Source organism: Schistocerca nitens, chromosome 1 (assembly GCF_023898315.1).
Source record: "Schistocerca nitens isolate TAMUIC-IGC-003100 chromosome 1, iqSchNite1.1, whole genome shotgun sequence".
NCBI classification, from domain to species: domain Eukaryota; kingdom Metazoa; phylum Arthropoda; class Insecta; order Orthoptera; family Acrididae; genus Schistocerca; species Schistocerca nitens.
Window position 1 is genome coordinate 962,126,291 of NC_064614.1, and position 5,381 is coordinate 962,131,671.

General features: G+C 42.2%; 1 pseudogene; it reads right to left on the reverse strand.

Annotated features, from left to right (window-relative positions):
* Nucleotides 1–754: 754 nt before the first annotated feature.
* LOC126207391 (5S ribosomal RNA) lies at nucleotides 755–872 on the reverse strand (annotated as a pseudogene).
* Nucleotides 873–5,381: the final 4,509 nt, after the last annotated feature.

Consider the following 5,381-nt stretch of genomic DNA (forward strand, 5'->3'; position numbering starts at 1 on the left):
CAAGATGAATTTGAACAAATTATAGAATAAGAACCCTAACCAAGAAATAGATTTCGAAACTGATGAACAGACAATGTCTTTCTATACTATAGCATTTAATCACTTAGAGAAATGGGCTGTTCCTTGTAATAAATATCAAGTATTCGACTGAATGACGCTATCTGAAACCCCAGATTGGTTCAAATAGCTCTGAGCACTATGGGACTTAACTTTTGAGGTCATCCGTCCCCTAGAACTTAAAACTACTTAAACGTAACTAACCTAAGGACATCACACACATCCATGCCCGAGGCAGGATGTGTGCGGTCGCGCGGTTCCAGACTGTAGCGCCTAGAACCGCTCGGCCATCGTGGCCGGCGAAACCCTAGATTGATGATGACTGAAAGCACTATTACACACGTGACTAAAAATGGCGAGAAGATTTCAAGCGACAATCGTTTTCAGCATTATATGTATCTGAAGAGCTTTTAGAAACTAAGCGTGACTTGGAAGAATGGAAATCTAAACACTTCCTGGAAGAAACGTAGCTTGACTTTCTTAACTAAACTAAACTTCGTCCGAACAGGAAGGACCAACGGTACCGACCTGCCGCCGCGTCATCCTCAGCCCACAGGCGTCACTGGATGCGGATATGGAGTGGCATGTGATCAGCACACCGCTCTCCCGACCGTATGTCACTTTCCGAGACCGGAGCCGCTACTTCTCAATCAAGTAGCTCCTCATTTTGCCTCACAAGGGCTGAGTGCACCCCGCTTGCCAATAGCGCTCGGAAGACCGGATGGTCACCCATCCAAGTGCTAGCCCAGTCCGACACCGCTGAACTTCGGTGATCTGACGGGAACCGGTGTTACCACTGCGGCAAGGCCGTTGGCTTTACTTTCTTAAGAAAACCGAAAAACCTGAACGCAAATGCCAACTGCTAAAATTATGCGAGTATTTGTTTTCTACTCTCGCATACAACGCCATTGTGGAAAGAGTATTTTCGCTGATGTCGACCCAATGGACTGATTAAGGAAATCAATTGCTACCAGTGACTGTGGAATCTATCATACCGGGCAAGTTTAACTACAAGCTGTCTTGCATGGAGTTTTATAAATAAGTAAAAGGAAAGAAAGACTTGCTGAAAAAGGTGAAATATTCCGAAAAATATGGAGTACCAACTATTACTGCCGCAACAAGTTCCATGTAATTGTGTCCTAAATTATATCAAATACATTTTTTACTGCATTTCTACACCCCCATGTCAGAGTGTTCCATCAAGGTCCCAGTTAGATATGGCAACCCTAGCTGTAATGGTCTTTTTGTTATATATTGTGCATAGCTGACTGCAATGATGTATACAGAGTGTACATAAAGGTCAGGAAAACTTCCAGTTTTTTATTGCACAAGAACTAAACATTGTACAGATGTCATATATATTTCATTTTGAGGAGAAACTCTGACGGTTTTTTATAGAAACATTCGATATACAAACCATGAGTGACCCGGCAAACGTCAGAGCAAAAATCGAATTCTTGCCATACCTGTCCCAACCTGACGCAATTTTCTCCAGCAACACAGTCAAAGGATTTTCTATAGTCAAGGAAGCAGATGAAAACAGGAACACAGATGGTTGAAACGGCTCTAAGCACTATGGGACTTAACTTCTGAGGTCATCAGTCCCCTAGAACTTAGAACTACTTAAACCTAACTAACCTAAGGACATCACACACATCCATGCCCGAGGCAGGATTAGAACCTGCGACCGTAGCAGCAGCGCGGTTCCGGACTGTAGCGCCTAGAACCGCTTGGCCACAGGAACACAGAGCTCTCGCGATTTCTCAATTATTTGTCGTACGATGAAAATTTTTTCGTGAGTTCCTTTTCCTTCAACAAAACCTATCTGTGGATATGTGGGATAGAATATACGGCTTCGAACACTGTTTCAATAAGTGGATCAAAATTTTGCTTCCATGGTGTATGAGAGCAGTAATTCGGTAATTGGAGCAGTTCCATATTGACCCTTTCATGTATAGGAGCATGAAGAGAGACTTAGACCAGTCTTCTGACTACTCCTCTGTTCCCCATATTCTTGTACACATTCAGTGCAGCGCATCAACACGTTGCTTTCTCTATTTCGCTGCGTAAGATTATAGGTTCCGATGTAAGTTGTTCATCTGCGTGACTGTCTGTATTCTTCATAATTCCAGAATTCAACTTTTCACAGTACTGTTTCCACCTCGCAACAGGATCTTCCTTATCTCTGATAGAGTTGCCATTCTCATTGTCTACCACCCACGTAAGAGAATTATATTCGCCGGTGATGATGTTGAGTTTCTTGAAGATATCACGTTCTTGACTGTGATAATGATGTTGTTCTACCTCATCACAGATACCGTTAATGATGAGTGACTTGTCCTTTCTACAATTACTTTGTATGTGTCTGCACGGGTTCTAATATCTGTCTTGATCCTGGGTAGTATGGATACCAGTTTTTTCAGATTGCTTCTCTATTCAATTAACTGTAGTGTGGACTGTGATATTCAATGATTTTTTGCTCTTTGTGGTCGTTGTGATGTCGGAATTTACAAGGACACGACCTCCTTCATTCTGTCTCATGTTTGTGATGCTAGACCTTCCTTAACCAGGCTTCACGTTGTAGAGTTTTGGTCTTAAGCTCACCAAATTCCCGAAGAGCCTCCTTGTTTGTGAGTGATAGTTGTCGTTCTCCGCACTTGATGTTGGTTTTCAGCATAATCTGCATTTTCATGGACAGCAGAATGTTCAAAATGGTTCAAATGGCTCTGAGCACTATGGGACTCAACTGCTGTGGTCATCAGTCCCCTAGAACTTAGAACTACTTAAACCTAACTAACCTAAGGACATCACACACATCCATGCCCGAGGCAGGATTCGAACCTGCGACCGTAGCAGTCGCACGGTCCCGGACTGCGCGCCTAGAACCGCGAGACCACCGCGGCCGGCGACAGCAGAATGTGCTTATTTCCACAGTCAGCTCCAGAAAAGATCTTACACTTAAAGACCGAAGTTTTCCAACGTCTTCACGCTAAGATGAAGTCAGTCTGTTTTCTAAATCGATCCACAGGTGATATCCAAGCTTACATTCCTCTTGGATAATGATGGGAGATAGTGTTACAGACGTTCACGTCGTTACTAACACAGAAAATTGGTAAGTACCTGTATCATCCATCTCTGTCACCTAGACCGTAAAGTCCAATCACAGATTATAACTGCGTGTCTTGTGTAGTATCTCCAGTTTTAGCATTGAAGTCTCCTTGAATTACTGCCTGTTGTTTGTTGGGGATCTTACTAAGGACTTATTCCAGTTGTTCATAGAACTCCTCTCTCTGCTCAAGGGATGCTTCAGCAGTAGTGGCATAGACGTGAATGATGCTGCGTTTACACCGAGAAACAGTCAATTTGGTAGACATAATCCTGTCATTAACGGAGTCATAACCCATAACATAGTTGTTCAAACTTCTAGGAACGACTATTGCAACACAGTTTCTGTTTGGTCACTACCCCCTGAAAAATAGTGTTCTACCCTGGGTCGAGAAATGGCCACTTCCTCTTCAGTGAGCCTCACTAAATCCAAGAATATCGAAGTCATTCGCACTCATTTCTCCTTCTACTATGGCAAGCTTTCCCGTCGAAGTAGTCCAAGAACATTCTATGTTACAATCTTTCTTTCAATGCACAGGGATAATTTGCAGTGTGGTGCTGGTATAATAATTACTTTCAATCCTGTCACTCTTGGAGATTTTACTGGTAGGCTTTATGCTGCGGATAATTTAGAATTGAGTAATGGCATGGGGTACTCTCGGGAAAAATTTTCAGAGGTGGTTTTTCTTGCCTTCCACTGAGCTCCAAAACCTATCCACTAGTCGACTGTTTCACGATGGGGTTGGTTACTCAACCTTTCGCTGAGTCGCTTGGCTCAACAGAGGCACCACATGTAGGTAAGAAGTTGGCGAACTCATGTGACAGAGGTCAGAGAACTCTCTTGCTGAGCTCTTGTAACAGCGTATCGCCCCAATTTTTTTCTTGCCATTATCTCAATGTGTTCGCAGAGACTCCTCCAGGTCATTTCCTTGGCCCAAGTATGAACAAGTAAAAATGTAGACTGCTAATGAAAACTATATCCTTAGTAATACGAATTCGCTTCTTACTTAAATGTGTCTTACCTCGTTCTTGTGTATGCAAAACGATCTATTATTTTAGAAAAACCAATATTTCATGCTATTTCATTTGCTATGGACGAATCTACATGCTCATCTATACTCTGAAAATCACTGTGAAGTCAATGGATGGGGATACTTTTATCGAACCACACAGTAAAGTCTGTCCCTCTTCTACTCACAGATGGAGTGTGGGTAAAATGGCTAACCAAACGTCTATTTGCGAGATGTTGTTCGCCTAATTTATCTCTGTGATCTCTACTGAAGATCTGTAGTTAATGAGCTGAAAGATGGGTGTTGGAATTCTCCGAACACGTTCTTGCTAAATGCGGCCTGCTGAATGTTGCTTAGACTTCTACCAGTTAATATTGTTTTAAATTCTTGTTACTATTGCTCGCCAATCAAACAAGCCTGTCGCCATGCAAACTGCCCTTCTCTTACTGAAAGTATTGCCAAATCAGATAAAGGTTCCTGACCCAGTATACAATGTAAATATTTTTTAAATGCTTTTGAGCTGAAGGGGAAAAAAAGAAAAAACTCCGGTTCTGCAATAGCCATAGGTTGTATGAGATGCAACAGCATGGTTTTGCATTAGCTATGCCAAGCCTTCTATTCGAACAGTTTCTATAAAGCGCTTACGAAGATCATCGCACCGCATGCGTCTGTGAATTATTTCGTTACCTAAAATTAGATATTTGGTTGCGAATAAATATTGTCACTCATTGTGTAAATTAGCCTAATTCTAATTTTAGTTAAGACTGTGTCAACTTTCATTGTTACTGTTATCGTTCCGTTCTCGATTCACAGATGCTGAAAGTTTCATCAAAGAGTAAACAAATCGTGACTTACTGCGTTCTCAATAATAGAGGTGTCCCTGCAGCTACCCATAGCGTTGCTCAGCAACAGTTTCAGAAGAGACGAACGGCGAGCAGCATTGCTGAATCCGTCTCCACCGATCACAATCTTAAGAATACCCAAGAAAACCATTTGATGCAGCAGAAGCATGGAACAACGATAGCAGTCAGGAGGTAAGTCATCAAAAAGGAAAGTTCTGCCAATCCGTGACATCGAAAACACACACAAATCGATTGCACCTTTCTTCGGACGCAGAACATGATTTTTCCCAGAAGCTTATATGTGTACTGAATAAGGAGATCTTAGACACGGGAGTTACATTCAGAGTAATTTCATTTCCTGAACCAG